Genomic DNA, 18,000 nt, shown 5'->3' on the forward strand with positions numbered 1-18,000 from the left:
ATCTTTCCCCCGATCCTGACTAGTCTCCCAGAAAGAGTTCAATCTTGGTTTCATCAGACCAGAGAATCTTGTTTCTCATGGTCTGAGAGTCATTTAGGTGACTTTTGGCAAACTCCAAGTGGGCTGTCATGTGCCTTTTACTGAGGAGTGGCTTCCGTCTAGCCACTTTACCATAAAGGCCTGATTGGTGTAGTACTGCAGAGATGGTAGTACTTCTGGAAGGTTCTCCCATCTCCACAGAGGAACTCTGAAGCTCTGTCAGAGTGACCATCGGGTACTTGGTCACCTCCCTGACCAAGGCCCTTCTCCCGCTATAGGAAAAGGCCAGCTCTAGGAAAAGTCTAGGTTACAAATTTCTTCCATTTAAGAATGATGGAGGCAACTGTGTTCTTGGGGACCTTCAAAGCTGCAGAAATTCTTTGGTACCCTTCCCCAGATCTGTGCTTCGACACAATCCTGTCTCAGAGCTCAACAGACAATTCCTTCGACCTCATGGTTGGTTTTTGCTCTAACATGCACTGTCAACTGTGGGACCTTTTGTATAGACTGGTATGTGCCTTTCCAAATCATGTTGCATCAATTGAATTTAGCACAGGTGTACTCCAATCAAGTTGTAAAAACATCTCAAGGATGATCAATGGAAATAGGATGCACTGGAGCTCAATTTCGAGTCTCATAGCAATGGGTCTGAATACTTATGTAAATAAGGTATGTTTTTTTTATTTTTGTGTTTTTGCTTTGTCATTAAAGAGTATTGTGTGTAGATTGATGACAAACAATATTTAATCCATTTTAGAATAAGGCTGTAACATAACAAAATATGGAAAGGGGTCTGAATAGTTTCCAAATGCACTGTATGTAGCCTACTATTGGGGAAGGGGTTTATTTCCACTTCCACTGATTCTCTGGCCAGTCTCCATGTGCATTGTGTATTCTTTGGCAGCTGCTCTTGAAAAGAAGCCCATGAAAGATTATCTCAATACATTTGGCTGTTCATAGTTAATGGATATACATTGCACTGCCATTTCATCCTCACAGTATTAGATAAGAAGAACCTCCTTTGTACAACACAGGCATAACATTTTGCGGGGTAGCCTTGAAACAGATGACCACAGCCCTGTCAGTTTCAGGGCCATTAAAAGGTTCAAACATTTCTGGAAAATGTGCAGACAGTGAGTGAGCATGCCCAGTGTGTGTTTTTCCTCTCCATGGCTAAAGGCTCACCTCAACCACATGGATAATGATCCCACGTTGTTCAACTGTCTTTAGCCACCTGTTGCTGATGTTATTTGGGTTTGAGAATTGGTTTCTGTTGACGTGTGATTTACATTTGGCCACGGTAATGGGTGAGAAGTGTGAGTAGGCTATTTCCCACTCTTTCATTAGGTTACGTGTTAAGGAGACTCATTTGTGTAGCCTATAACCTTTTCAAATGGAAGGTCCTGCATCAAATATAGGATCAAAGCTGGGGAAATACACTGTGCTTGGCAGTGTTAATCATCGTAGATTTGATTACCAAGCAATCAGGAATCACCCATTTCCTAAAATTGACATTGCTGTGATTCTTAGGAAGATTTGCAGATCTAGATGATCTAGGTGAATCACTACATTGATAGATGTATCAGATCTTGTTAACTGATAGCTACTAATCACAGCATTGTCACATTGTAATTACAATGTAATTATCACTCAAGTGATCACACATTGGCCAAGTGATCACTCATTCCTTGATTTTCTTCAGTACAATTTCTTCTTCCTCAGTCTGAAATGAGTAGCCAGGATTGCATCAGCATGCTTCAAGTCCAGCTGTTGCCCTGCCTTCCACTTTCCCCAGCCGTAGTCCCTCTCCAGTTGTCAGAGATCTCCTCTAGGGATATCCTGAGAGGAACATTATCCAGCTAGGCACACTGCCAGTAGCTAAAGGTCCCAGACAGAGGGGAGTTCATGGAGCCTTTGGCAACCCATATCCTGTATATTTTACCTACAGTATACTGACGTATACTCATGTCACTGTTACACTACTAGATGTTATTGTGGGTGTAGTAAAATGCTTGTGTTCATAGCTCCAACAGTGCAGTTATATCTAACAATTCAGAAAAAGAAAAAATCTAAAGTAAAAGAATTGAGTTAAGAAATATATCAATATTAGGACGACCAATGTCGGAGTGGCATTGACTAAAATACAGTAGAATAGAATACAGTATATACATATGAAATTAATAAAGCAGTATGTAAACATTATTAAAGTGACAAGTGATTCCATGTCTATGTAAATAGGGCAGCAGCCTCTATGGTGCAGGGTTGAGTAACCGGGTGGTAGCCGACTAGTGATGACTGTTTAACGGTCGTCTGGCCTTGAGATAGAAGCTGTTTTTCAGTCTCTCGATCCCAGATTTGATGCACCTTTTACTGACCTCACCTTCTGGATGGTAGTGGGTTGAACAGGCAGTGGCTCGGGTGGTTGCTGTCCTTGATGATCTTCCTGTGACATCGGGTGCTGCAGGTGTCCTGGATGGCAGGCAGTGTGCCCCCGGTGATGCGTTGGGCTGACCGCACCACCCTCCGGAGAGCCCTGCAGTTGCGGGCAGTGCAGTTGCCGTACCAGGCAGTGAGTGATATTTCGTGATTGTCTGTAGACCCTGCCACATGATAATTTCTCTACTATGCATGACATCATGGGCTTGGTATGGCTGCAGAAATAATGGGAAACACAAGGGGTTTCTACAGAGATCCTATAAATCAACTTCTAGGGGGGTTTCTGGATCTGTTTAATTAATTTGGAATATTGGCTTGCTGGATGGATCATGAACCCATTTTTCTTTTCTTTTTATAGAGTAGCACAGCTACAGATCAGCCCTGTCCCAATGGTGTTGAGATGAACTGGGACCTAAAATTAGCTGTCACTCAAGCAAAGTTGACATTTTAAATTTAGACTGTCAACGTCCATCTTAAGCCTATCTGTAAAGCATGATACACCCGCACGCACCCTTGACCCCTTCCTATAGCACATGTCCTATTAGATTTAGTTTGTCTCAACAGTTGGACTAATGGTGTTATTCAACATTCATTTATGTCCTTTCCCTCCCAAACATAGATGTAGCCCATTGGCAGAGAGCAAAGGCCTTTCTTCCAGCTACAGCCTCAAGCTCTGAGCTTCCTGCAGTGAGGGTCAAGTAAAGCAGGTGTAGAGGGGGCTCAAAGGGGGGAGATTATTGTCTTGCACAAATGCTACCTGCCTCTGTTCTGTCAGGAAGTCTTCTATAGTTATGTGTTTAAGTGTCTTTTGGTCGTGCAAGATTCGACAGTGGCGGTACAACACTGTATACAGACTGCAGAGCCCTCCGCACTGTAAGCCACAATAAATCGAGTTCCCCTGTGTTTTGGGCGGGAAATGGCTGTGAAGCAAGCTGTAGTTTATTGCATGTTTGTGTCTGTTGAAGAATGTGAAACAATGTTGTGTATGTTTGCTCCTTTTCATTAAATTAATTGTGGCTGTTTTTAGTTATGACCTAAAATACATTTGTTCATATGGACAGGAAGTTGTATCAGAGCCTACAGTTCATGCCAAAATATTTAGAACTGGTAAAAGACAGTTTAATGTCAATCTTCGTAACATGACTATAGAAATGGAAAGAAGAGGCCTCCCGGGTGGCGCAGTGGTCTAAGGCACTGCATCGCAGTGTCCCACCAGAGACACTGGGTTCGAACCCAAGCTCTGTCGCAGCCAGCCGCGACCGGGAAACTGTCTGTATACAGTGTTGTACCGCCACTGGGAGGTCCATGGGGCGACGCACAATTGGCCTAGCCTCGTCCGGGTTGGGGAGGGTTTGCCCGGTAGTGATATCCTTGCCAGGTGCACGGTGTTTCCTCCAACACATTGGTGCAGCCCGCATACGGGTTGGATGCACGCTGTGTTAAGAAGCAGTTAAGAAGCTTAGTTGGGTTGTGTTTTGACCTTCGTCTCTCCGAGCCCGTACGGGAGTTGTAGCGATGAGACAAGATAGTAACTACTAACAATTGGATACCATGAAATTGGGGATAAAATTCAAAGAAAAAAAATGGAAAGAAGTTGATTTTAGAGACAAAGTAACCATATGATTAAAGGACGATCAAAAATGTATGTTTCACCTAAAATAGACTATTAAATCAAAGTCATAGGCCTATATTGTTGTTAGACACTAATGTGTCTCTTCTCACTGATATCAATGAATAAATGGACGATCAAAACTCATTGTTCATGTAACTTGATGGTGAGAGCCCAGTAATAGATTTACTGCAGTAAATGAATGAATGAATGAATGTTATTTATAATAAGGGTTACATGGAAAAAATTGGACCTCTGAAATGAAAATGGATGGAAATAGACTCCAACACAAAGCCCTCTTGTTGTAAGTAAAGTCTAATTTAAAAGTGAAGACATTTGAAACAAATTATGCATACTCAAATTTACCTGCTTTCAGCACCATTAACTATCCATTTCTGATTGTGTCCAGCTGCTGCTTCAAGTTTCAGCACCACAATGGAAGTTAATCAAATCTGGCTTATTGGTCAATAAATACATCATGGGCAAGATACATATTGTTTTTAACAAAAATGAATTATAGTACTAGCAAGCTATCAAAGTTGACCTCCGGTTCTCCTTCTCATCTTTGCATTCTCCTTCTCAAACTGAACAACATAGTCCATGCCACAATTGCTGTGTGTAATGCAGCCTAGTTTTATTTACACAATCCCTGCAGCTTCTTTAGAAATGTAACTTTGTTCTGTGCTTCTCTGAGCATGCAATTCGTAGGCTATGGATCATTTCATTGAGACCACACAATGACGGTTGGCCGTCATTGTTGGCCGTCAATTGTTCTTAACTGACTTTCCTAGTTAAATAAAGGTTAAAAAAATATACTTGTTTTTTTTGCCTATAGGTGCGTGCACTTGATATCATGTACCCAGCGGAGAATCTGAGATGAGGGGCGGCATCTGGCACACTTATTTATATATATATCCTAATAAGAAACTAATTCTTTAACACTGAGAAATATTGAAATTTCATTAACTTCTTGACGCTACCCATCCCGTTAGCGGGATAATTGTCATCAACAACCGCTGAATTGCAGAGCGCCACATTCAAATAATATTACTAAAAATATTTATATTCATGAAATCACAAGTGCAATATAGCAAAACACAGCTTAGCTATTTGTTAATCCACCTGTTGTATCAGATTTTGAAAATATGCTTTACAGCAAAAGCAATCCAAGTGTTTGTAAGTTTATCGATCACTAGACAAAACATTATGAACACCTAGCATCAAAGTAGCTTGGTCACGAAAATCTGAAAAGCAATAAAGTTAATCGCTACCATTGATCTTCGGAGGTTTTCACTCATGAGACTCCCAGTTACACAAATGTTCCTTTCGTTCCATAAAGATTGTTTTTATATCCAAAATACCTCAGTTTGTTTGGCGCGTCGTGTTCAGAAATCCACAGGCTCGAGTGGTCACGTCAACGCAGACAAATTCCAAATAGTATCCGTAATGTCCACATAAACATGTCAAACGTTTTTTATAATCAATCCTCAGGTTGTTTTTAAAATATATAATTGATAATATATCAACCGGCACTGTCTCTTTTTCAGTAGGAGAGGGAGAGACTATGGCTGCCCAAGCTCTGTTGCGCAAGCAAAACTCATGCAAACACCATCTTTCTCGCTCATTTTTCAAAATAAAAGCCTCAAACTATGTCTAGACTGACACCTTGTGGAAGTGATAGGAAAGGGAATCTGGTTGATATCCCTTTAATGGAGTGAAGGCAGGTTATGGAACATGGAGCTTTCAAAATAGAAGCCACTTCCTGGTTTGATTTTCCTCAGGTTTTCGCCTGCAATATCAGTTCTGTTATACTCACAGACAATATTTTTGGAAACTTTAGTGTTTTCTATCCTAATCTGTCAATTCTAGCATATGAGCCTGAGAAATAGGCTGTTTACTTTGGGAACGTTATTTTTCCAAACATAAAAATAGTGCCCCCTAGCTAAAAGATGTTTTAATGACACATTTTCATTTTAGAAAAAGGCGGTAACGTAACAAAATTTGGAAAAAGTCAAGGGGTCTGAATACTTTCCGAATGCACTATATATAGTTGAAGTCGGAAGTTTACATACAGCTTAGCCAAATACATTTTAAACTCAGTTTTTCACAATTCCTGACATTTAATCCTAGTTAAAATTCCCAGTCTTAGGTCAGTTAGGATCAACACTTTTATTTTAAGAATGTGAAATGTCAGAATAATAGTAGAGCATGATTTATTTCAGCTTTTATTACTTTCCTCACATTCCCAGTGGGTCAAAGTTTACATTAGAGGTCGACCGATTTTATGATTTTTCAACGTCGATACCGATTATTGGAGGACCAAAAAAGCCGATACCGATTAATCGGCCGATTTTAAAAATAAAGGTGGAAAAACACACAATTTTTTTAAAATTATTTTTTTAAACATTTGTAATAATGAAAATTACAACAATACTGAATTAACACTTATTTTTAACTTAATATAAAACATAAATTAAACAATTTAGCCTCAAATAAATTAAACATGTTCAATTTGGTTTAAATAATGAGTGTTGGAGAAGAAAGTAATATGTGCCATGTAAAAATATGTGCCATGTAAAAAAGCTACCATTCAAGTTCCTAGCTCAGAACATGAGAACATATGTGTGTAAATTTGTTTTGCACAAATAGGCCTTGAGGCCTTGTATATTTTTTATTTAAAAAAAATAATTTAAGAATTTTGTCTGGTCGTTTTTTAAATTTGTTTAAACAAAAACAAGATATCGTGTATCGTCCAAACCTATGAAAAAAATCAAGATATTACTTTTAGGCCATATCGCCAATCTCTACTTTGCCTTGATGACCGCTTTGCGCAGTCTTGGAAATTCTCTCAACCAGCTTCATGAGTAATGCTTTTCAAACAGTCTTGAAGGAGTTCCCACATATGCTGACCACTTGTTGACTGCTTTTCCTTCACACTGAGGTCCAACTCATCCCAAACCATCACAATTGGGTTGAGGTCGGGTGATTATGGAGGCCAGGTCATCTGATGCAGCACTCCATCACTCTCCTTCTTGGTCAAATAGCCCTTACACAGCCTGGAGGTGTGTTTTGGTTCAGTATCATGTTGAAAAACAAATTCTAGCCCCACTAAGCGCAAGCCATATGGGATGGCTTATCACTGCAGAATTCTGTGGTAGCCATGCTGGTTAAGTGTGCCTTGAATTCTAAATCAATCAGACAGTGTCACCAGCAAAGCACCCCCACATCATCACCTACTCCTCCATGCTTCACACTTGCAGAGATCATCCGTTCACCTACTCTGTGCCTCACAAAGACACGGCGGTTGGAACCAAAAATCTCAAATTTGGACTCATCAGACCAAAGGACAGATTTCCACTGGTCTAATGTCCATTGCTCATGTTTCTTCGCCCAATTATGTCTCTTGTTATTGGTGTCCTTCAGTAGTGGTTTCTTTGCAGCAATTCAACCATGAAGGCCTGATTCATGCAGTCTCCTCTGAACAGTTGACACTGAGATGTGTCTGTTATTTGAGCTCTGTGAAGCATATATTTGAGGTGCAGTTAACTCTAATGAACTTATCCTCTGCAGCAGAGGTAACGTTGGGTTTTCCTTTCCTGTGGCGGTCCTCATGAGATCCAGTTTCATCATAGCACTTTATGGTTTTTGCGACTGCACTTGAAGAAACTTTCAAAGTTCTTAATGTTCCCGGATTGACTGAGCTTCTGTCACGAGAATTATGTTATCAATGTTCATAAACTGAACTTCAATTAAACTTCTCAGTCTGCATCCCATAATTTAAGATTCTAGTTGAATAAAACAGACAGAGTCCCAGCCTACAATAATCAGGAAGTTTATTCACGAGAGCGATGAATATCATACAATGCACATTTGGTTATATACCTCACATTTGGTCATCAATGTCCCTCCTAATACTGTCAATACTGTTTACAAGTCTTCTCCTACACATACATTGCTTATCATATCCTGCCATCTTACACAATCTACTGCAAATCTAACAGTTTCTCCCCCCCTTCTTTCCCTGTTCTCAGTTTCAGTGGTCACAAGTTGTCTGCCACAGTTCCTCTTTTCCTATGCACATACATTCAAGAATACTGTTAATTATTGTCTTACCATTTCTTTAAACGTATAAATCATTTAGTCATTATCTTACCTTCATAAACATATAGATCATATGGATTTCTATAACACCTTCATGTCTTAACCTTTCTAGCGCAGGCTCGACAACATTCCGCTGAAAAGGCAGGGCACGAAATTCTAAAATATTTTTTTGAAATATGGAACTTTCACACATTATCAAGTCCAATACAGCAAATTAAAGATAAACATCTTGTTAATCTACCCATCGTGTCTGATTTAAAAAAAAATGCTTTACAGCTAAAGCACAACATATGATTATGTTAGATCACCCCCAAGTTGAAAAAAACACAGCCATTTTCCATCCAAAGATAAGAGTCACAAAAAGCAGAAATATAGATAAAGTTAATCACTAACCTTTGATCTTCATCAGATGGCACTCATATGACATCATGTAACACAATACATGTATGTTTTGTTCGATAATGTGCATATTTATATCCAAAAATCTTTTTACATTGGCGCATTACGTGCAGTAATGTTTTGATTCCAAAACATCTGGTGATTTTAGCAGAAATACTCATAAACATTGATAAAAGATACTAGTGTTATTCACAGAATTAAAGACCCTTCTCCTTAATGCAACCGCTGTGTCAGATTTAAAAAAACTTTACGGAAAAAGCATAATCTATGAACGGAGCTTAGAACCCAAAACAGCCAGAGGAATAGCCGCCATTTTGGAATCAACAAAGTTAGAAACAACACCATAAATATTCACTGACCTTTGATCTTCATCAGAAGCCACTCTCGGGAATCCCAGTCCAACAATAAATGACTTTGTTCCATAATGTATGTCCAAATAGCCACCTGTTAGCGTGTTCAGCCCAGTAATCCATCTTCATGAGGCGCGAGCATTTCATCCAGACAAAAACTTGAAAAGATCCATTACAGTCCTTTAGAAACATGTCAAACTAATTATGGAATCAATTGTTAGGATGTTTTTAACATAAAACTTCAATAATGTTCCAACCGGAGAATTCCTGTCTTCAGAAAAATCACTGGAATGCGAGGTAACTCTGTCGGGAACGCGCGTCATGAGACTGAGGCTCTCTGCCAGACCACTGACTCAAACAGGACTCATGAGCCCCCCCCTTGTAGTAGAATCCTCATTCAACTTTCAAAAAACAGTTGACATCTAGTGGAAGCCCTAGGAAGTGCAACCTAATCCATATCTCAATGTGTACTCGGTAGGCAAACCTTTGAAAAACTACAAACCTCAGATGTCCCACTTTCTGGTTGGATTTTTCTCAGGTTTTCACCTGCCATATGAGTTATGTAATACTCACAGACATCATTAAAACAGTTTTAGACATTTCTTCAGTGTTTTCTATCCAATACTAATAATAATATGCATATATTAGCATCTGGGACAGAGTAGGAGGCAGTTCACTCTGGGCCCGCTATTCATCCAAAAGTGAAAATGCTGCCCCCTATCCCAAAAAGGTTAAAGTAATGATAGACTGTCATTTCTCTTTGCTTATTTGAGCTGTTCTTGCCATAATATGAACTTGGCCTTTTACCAAATCAATCTTCTGTATACCACCCCTACCTTGTCACAACACAACTGATTGGCTCAAATGCATTAAGAAGGAAAGAAATTCCACAAAATAACTTATGTTGCAGCCTTATTCTAATATTGATTAAATCGGTTTTCTTCCTCTTCAGTCTACACACAATAACCCACAATGACAAAACAAAAACAGGTTTTTATAAATTTTGGCAAAAATATAAACTGATATCGCATTTACACAAGTATTCAGACCCGTTACTCAGTACTTTGTTGAAGCACCCTTGGCAGCGATTACAGCCTTGAGTCTTCTTGAGTATGACGCTACAAGCTTGGCACACCTGTATTTGTGGAGTTTCTCCCATTCTTCTCTGCAGATCCTCTCAAGCTCTGTCAGATTGGATGGGGAGTGTCGCTGCACAGCTATTTTCAGGTCTCTCTTGAGAAGTTCGATCAGGTTCAAGTCCGGGCTCTGGCTGGGCCACTCAAGGACATTCAAAGATGTCCCGAAGCCACTCCTGCGTTGTCTTGGCTGTGTGCTTAGGGTCATTGTCCTGTTGGAAGGTGAATCTTCGACCCAGTTTGAGGTCCTGAGCGCTCTGGAGCAGGTTTAAAAAATGAAATCAAGGATCTCTCTGTGCTTTGCTCCATCCATCTTTCCCTTGATCATGACAAGTCTCCCAGTCTCTGCCTCTAAACTGTGGGGATGGTGCCAGGTTTCAGGCCAAAGAGTTCAATCTTTGTTTCATCAGACCAGAGATTCTCAGGGTCTGAGAGTCCTTTAGGTGCCTTTTGACAAACTCCAAGCTGCCTGTCCATGTGCCTTCTTTTTTACTGAGGAGTGGCTTCCATCTGGCCACTCTACCATAAAGGCCTGCTTGGTAGAATGCTGCAGAGATGGTTGCCCTTCTGAAATGTTCTTCCATCTCCACAGAGGAACCCTGGAGCTCTTTCAGAGTGACCATCAGGTTCTTGGTCACCTCCCTGACCAAGGCCCTTCTCCCCCGATTCCTCAGTTTGGCTGGGTGGCCAGCTCTAGGAAGGGTCTTGGTGGTTCCAAACTTCTTCCTTTTAAGAATGATGGAGGCCACTGTGTTCTTGGGGACCTTCAATGCTGCAGACATTTTTTGGTACCCTTCCACGGATCTGTGCCTCAACACAATCCTGTCTCGGAGCTCTACGGGCAATTCCTTTGACCTCATGGCTTGGTTTTTGCTCTGACATGCAGTCAACAGTGAGACTTTATATAGACAGGTGTGCCTTTCCAAATCATGTCAGATCAATTGAATTTATTGACTCCAATAAGGTTGCAGAATCATTTCAAAGATGATAAAAGGAAATAGGATGCACCTGAGCTGAATTTTGAGTCTCATAGCAAAGGGTCTAAATACTCATGTAAATTTAGTTATTTCAGTTTTTATTTGTAATACATTTGCAAAAATATCTATACACCTGTTTTCTGCTCTGTCATTATGGGGTATTGTGTGTAGATTGAGGAAATAAATGTATTGAATCCCTTTTTGGAATAAGGCTGTAATGTAACAAAATGTGAAAAAGTCAAGGGGTCTGAATACTTTACGAATGCAAAATGAATACCTTGTCATTGTCATGTCCAGATTTCAGTTTTCATTTAGGGATGGATCGAAATTCACAGAATGGTTACCTGGAGGAAAATGGGGGCTGGTCATTGCTTTTTCAATTTCAGTCAAGGGGAGGGATTAGTCACTGTTATTTCAGATGTTTTTTTAGTTTTTTAAAATATAAATTTGCAAACATTTCTAAAAGTACATTTTTGCTTTCTCATTATGGGGTATTGTAGATTAAGGATTTAAAAAAAATCTATTTTAGAATAAGGCTGTAACATAACAAAATGTGGAAAAGGTCAAGGGGTCTGAATACTTTCTGAATGCACTGTAACTAGATATAGCCTTCATGTAAGACTCCACTGAAGCTGGAGTCTTATCTCCCTCTCTAACTTTAAGCATCAGCTGTCAGAGCAGCTTACCGATCATTGCACCTGTACACAGCCCTTCTGTAAATAGCCCACCCAACTACCTCATCCCCATATTGTTATTTCTTTTTTTGCTCCTTTGCACCCCAGTATCTGTACTTGCATATTCATCTTCTGCACATCTATCACTCCAGTGTTAATTGCTAAATTGTAATTATTTTGCCACTATGGCCTATTTATTGCCTTACCTCCCTTATCTTACTACATTTGCAAACACTGTATATATATTTTTCTATTGTGTTTTTGACTAAGTTTGTTTATCCCATGTGTAACTCTGTGTTTGTCACACTGCTTTGCTTTATCTTGGCCAGGTCACAGTTGTAAATGAGAACTTGTTCTCAACTGGCCCACATGCTTAAATAAAGGTGAAATCAAATAAAATGTAGCTTTCTGTGTGTTTAACACAATAATAAATGAGTGAACAGCGGTTTCCCCACGAATGTGTTTGCAATTGCATGCGCGCTGGTGTTGGGACCGCTGGAGTAGCTGCAGTGAGAGTGCTGTGGTAAAGTGCACCTTGGCGGAAGCGTTTGCGCCAAATATACTCCCTTTACGGCACTGCTTTGCTTCTAAGTAGAGGAAGTGTAAGGGAAGGCCGATGGAGGGAGGCCCATTGCCTTGACAGGATGCGTGGATGTTAATTTGACACACCACCAATCACAGGAGGTTGGTGGCACTTTTTAATTGGGGTGGACGGGCTCGTGGAAATGGCTGAAGTGGAATGGTATCATATACATGGAAACCTTGTGTTTCGTGCTGTTCCAGCCATTATTATGAGCTGTCCTCCCTTAGACATTCTCCACATTTTGTTGTGTTACAGCCCAAATTTAAAATGGATGAAACTGAGATGTTGTGTCACTGGCCTACACACAGCACCCCATAACGCCAAAGTGGACTTGAGTCAATAAGTATTCAACCTCTTTGTTACGGCAAGCCTAAGTAAGTTCAGGAGGAAAAAATAGCTTAAAAGTCACACGTTGCATGGACTCACTCTATGTGCAACAATAGTGTTTAACATGCATTTTGAATGACAACCAAATCTCTATACCCCACATGTGTCTGTGTCTGTCTTTCTGAAATAAATCAAAATATATTCTCACTTTTTTTTATTTCAGGCTGTAACACAAGAAAATGTAGAATAAGTCAAGGGGTATGAATACTTTCTGAAGGCACTATAGTTGCACTTTCAGGCCCATATGCACATCTTGACTGGGCTGTTATATAGTATTGAATAACATTTTATTATTTTTTTGAGTTGATTTTCAGAAATGCAGAAGGCTAGCCTATATGTAGGCATGCTGAATGAACCTTTTTATAGTGTTTATTCACCTGTCTATTTCTCATCTGATGCATCGTCCAGAAAGCAGTAGTGACGGTACTGGCAGGGAGGGTGAGAGTGCACTGAGTGCGTCACTGAGTAACTACCACCCTTCTTCATCAGGACATGACCCTATGTATCTGGAGACTGCAGACATGGGGTGTATCGTACTCAAGTCATGCTGGCATACATCTCCAAGGCTCGACAATGCAGCCACAAACTGTCCTGCTCAGTGCTCCCCAGTTAAATCTCCTCCCTTTTTATGAAAAATATGGTAGATACCGATAGCAGGTCTAGGCTTATTCTGGATGAATGAAAATTCAGCATGCAAGTATGTTGTATTGATCATATCTGGGATGCTTGCCATTATAAGATGTGCTCTAATTCCACAGCACTGTGCATGACTAAAACTTTATATTGAGCCACAGACCGGGTTATAAAGTTTGGTGGACTGGCCCTGCTTAGTCAGGTAGATATGGGCTTCCAAGAAATTCACAATAAAATAAATGATTGCTGCTATTCAGGCCTCCTTGATGTTTAAACTAGCAGACCTGTATTTTTCAGTTGCCAGCCTGCAATCTTTCATATCGATCGAAGAGTTTTGGAGGTGTAAAATGCATGACATGTTCTTCGAATTATCATAGTCTGTTCAGTTGACATTAAGGTGGTTTGGATTGGAACCAAGTGCACTCAAAGAATTAGGAACCGTATTGGGAAAGCCAGTGTGAATGATGCAAATATTAGCTTCGAGTAAATTGACCACTGCTTCTACCAGGGCAGAGCAGAACATGTTCTCTAAAAGTATATTTGGCTTGGTGGTAGTTGTGATGAATTTGGTCATTCGATGATTTTGTTCTCAGTGATGATATGTAGTTCATTAGGGAAATAGGAATTTATGGCATGCATACTAGGGCCTCTTTAATTTCAATTGGACATGTTGAAATATGGCTTCATCCTGAAATTGCCAATGCAATTCTTTGAAAGTGGATAAAGAGAATTCCAAAGCACATGCCCAAGCATGTTTATTCTCCTATTGAGTAGCAATGCATTAATTTGGCTGTACCCCAGGAAGAGTAGCTGCTGCCTTGGCAGTAAATACAACTAGCAATGCTGATGTTTAAGGACGGGTGTCTAGATTTCGCCCTCGATGGCACTAGATTTGTCCTTTTCACTTTTCTATTTATGGCACACCTCATATAAAAGAGCTTGAACTGCTATGTCAGCGGAATCAAACAAGTGACCTCTTGAATAAATTAATTTTAAGCCCAGAGAAAACAGCTAATCATTTAACCTCAGCATTCAACTTCAACCTGACTATTGGCCTAAATATTAGCCAGCAGTTTTGTTCCAAACTTTTTTTGCCTGGATGTCGGGACTGTGAAAAAAATGCCAGCCTCTCTTGGCCACTGTGACTCATTTGTCGTAAGGCTTAACCATATCAGCCCGACCCTTGGCCAGGTTAGTTGGTCATCAATGTGGGTCATAGACAACAATTGCCGCACAGTGGCAGATGTCATGGCATTTCCACATTTCCCCAGAGCTGTCAAAATCTATATGAATACTCTTTTTAATCCAATTAATATGGTCCTGTGTACCGCCACAAATGGGGGGCAGTGGTAACCCCTTTCCTTTGGCTCTTAGACCTCCTGGTGAAAGCAGAATGAAAGCCGCTTGATGCCAATTCAGCTTGCCCGCTGAGAAGGATAAACAGATGATTAGTGGTAAAAGCTGTGAGAGGACGGATCAAAGATCAGGTGGCCTAAACTCATGGCGTGTGTGTGACGCGTGTGTCCCTGGCAGTAGATGATCCTAACACCCATGTCCGGTTGTCATGAGGAGGACATGTTTATTCATGGTGAGGGGTCTCTTTCCGCTGAGGAGAGGGCAGTTTGGGCAGCTAGGCTAAACTATAAAAAGAAAAGGTTCCTGGAGTATCCTTTTGGAGTTCATCAAATTGAAACTGTGGGAACCCCTATAAGTTCGTCAAAGAACGCCCTTTAATAAATCCTCGAATCACCTTTTTGGGGTTAAACTACCCCCTTTATTATTTTATATATATGTATATATACACTTTTTTAAATGATACCCATAACAATAACACAATATTTTTGTTGTCAGTGTTTATGATTAAAGCGGCGAAGCAGAATTAAAAAAATCTAAATATGAGGTAAACTCCCAGCAGAGACCCAAGTCACCTTTGTACAGTATATCCTCTGGCGTGTCGATGTTAACGTTCTCAGTATCCACAGCCAGAATGATTTTTGCAGTGCATGGTGATGGGACACGTTTCCTGTTACATTTATCAGAGGTGTAGGGAGGATGACGTTTGTGAATAAAAAGTAATTTTACAGATGTTCAACAAAACATGCACATGATAGTTATTCATACCTTGGTTTTTGTGGTAAATGTGAATGAAAAAAACTGTTTTGATAATGGTTTGCTTACACATACTGTACCTTGTCCATAATGTAGAGGCCTATGGGATATTCTTTGAAGAGGCAAGGGAGGAGGATGGTAAATGTGATCTGCATAATATACAAATATTACTTTTGTATGCCTCGTCTGTATACCTACAGACACAAAGTGAGCAGTTCAGTCATCTGCACCAAATACAGCTGTCAACATATTCTTATAGCCTACATATTCTTACCTCTTTGGTGTCCATTTTCTGTTTTAGAAAGATTTGCACAAATCTGAAAAGATGGATGGTATATCACAAAATAATATCAATTTTAGATCATACAAGGGACAAACCTTAAATTATGGAGATCTTTACATTTTTCAGTTAAGTGCCTGCACCTACTGGTGGGGGCTGCAAGAACCCCCACCAACTAAGGATGTTCCTCGATGAACCCCACCTTCTATGGGGTTCTTGGAAGGCCATTTTCAGTGCCAAGAACCCCAAGATTCTTAGAGGAACCCTTGTTGAACTCCTCATTTTTTGAGTGTAGGCTGTACTGACCAGTTACTGTTGGTTTGATGGGGGAGTTGCTCCCTAGCACTGTCTCTGCTCCTCTGCCATAAGTTAGCTGTCTCACTTGTCTCTTCATGTTAGCCTGTAAATGTGCCCAGGAAAATGTAATACTTTACATCAAATAACAGCCTAACTGACTTCACTCACAGAAAGGAAATATTTTTTGAGGATAGATTCCGTTTGTATAGGCAACAAAAAGCTTTTGATGCGTTATTAGGCTATAGCTTATGAATAGCTTATTAAAACCTTTACATCACAAAGCATTTTTGCCCACCACGGTGAGAGGATTAATAATACTGTAGTGCCTACTCATTTATTTAGCAAAATCCTACAGAGGTGGTCCTCATACCTCAGCTCCAGTCCTCTATGACCCCACTGAACCCATATGAACTTGCAATAGCAATTTACCTCAGCAGCATGTAGAAGCAAGGCCCTCCACCCACAGTCCACAAATTCTCCACCAATTCCACACTCGCAGTGGTTGGAAAAGTGTGCAGGCCTACATGTTATTTTTAGGGATCACTTCAAAGTTGATTAGTGTGTGTTAAGAGGCGAGACAAATCTTTGTACCGTTATATTGTGTGGTCTTATAGTAGTCATCCTGTCATGATGAGGAGGTAAATATTCTGCCATAGCCTCAAAGCAGCTCAGTATTTAATACTTTACCATAATCCTTAAGGAGATTTACTTTGAAAAAAAGACCCTGACCTTTTCTGTGCATTGTGGTGGCAAGCACATGCTGCCTTTTCACATCCATTCCACGTCTCAAATCAAATTTTATTTGTCACATGCGCCGAAAACAACGGGTGTAGACGTTACCGTGAAATGCTTGCTTACGAGCCCTTCCCAGCGACGCAGAGTAAAAAATAAATTAATAATGTAGTAACACAAGGAATAAAATACACAAGAATGAAGCTATATACAGGGAGTGGCAGCACCAGATCCATGTGCAAGGGTACGAGGTATTCGAGGTAGATATGTAAATCAAGGCAGGGTTACGTGATTAGGCATCAGAATAGATAATAATACAAGTATCTACCTTCTCCATTTCCACCCCACTAACAGTGACCCCAGAGTACCCCCAAGTATCATCCCTTAAAAAGAGAAATCATGTTTTTAATCTATAATATGGATAAATATCCCTTCAGGAATGACCATATATATTATTTTCACCACATGCAATCCACTCCAGAGGAATTCAGTACCTTATACACAGTAAATACATCTGCGTGTTCTTCAGTCTTTCTTGATGTTCTCGCTATAAGGCCCTATGGTGTGATTTAGAGTGAAGTCTGTGTCAGGCTGGTGCTGTCACGTGGTAACATGGTTTACTCCCCTACACAGTACTCACTGTACCAAATCTGAACACAAGGAAGCTTAGCACAGATGGAACGTCGATCAGCCTATCACGGCGTGGGATGTTGGGGCGTAGGGAGCAACAAGCTAAGGGCCAGCCCCCTGCCAGGTTACTGGCCTTCACATCTGTGTAATGTGCTTGGGCTCTCTTGCCTCGCTCTCTTTCACTCCCCTAACGGAATGCCAGATGGGGTTATTGCGAGGCCCTATGCCAAAAGTAAAAGTATGCCATAGAGTAGCTGTAAACAACTTTTGGCTTAGTCAGGCAAACAGCTAAAAGTCGCAAAGAGTGTTACTGTTTTGATGAATAGGAAGTTCAACCTGAATGATTTGATTGACACTCAGCTAGAGTAAACAGGTATTCATGAATATGACGCTGATATTGTTTTGCCTAGCTATGAATCGAAAACAAAAACAGACTGAGACGGATGAGATGACGCTGATAAATGTTTTTTCTTTGGATGTGAAATTCACACACATTGACAAAAACTGAACTTCACTCAAGGGTTGAACTGAAAATATTATTTTGTTATCACTCCCAGTCAGACCCAACTGTGCTTATCTACATTTGATAGGAGTTGCCATGACTTCTCCCTGGGGGTTTTAACTGGCT

General features: G+C 40.3%; 1 protein-coding gene across 1 annotated transcript in view; it reads left to right on the plus strand.

The window, feature by feature from the left end:
- The window catches only part of LOC118398740 (monocarboxylate transporter 10-like), a 60,850-nt gene that overhangs the window by 1,460 nt on the left and 41,390 nt on the right, over window positions 1-18,000 (plus strand). The window lies entirely within an intron of this gene.

The sequence above is a fragment of the Oncorhynchus keta genome, chromosome 19 (assembly GCF_023373465.1).
Source record: "Oncorhynchus keta strain PuntledgeMale-10-30-2019 chromosome 19, Oket_V2, whole genome shotgun sequence".
Taxonomy (NCBI): domain Eukaryota; kingdom Metazoa; phylum Chordata; class Actinopteri; order Salmoniformes; family Salmonidae; genus Oncorhynchus; species Oncorhynchus keta.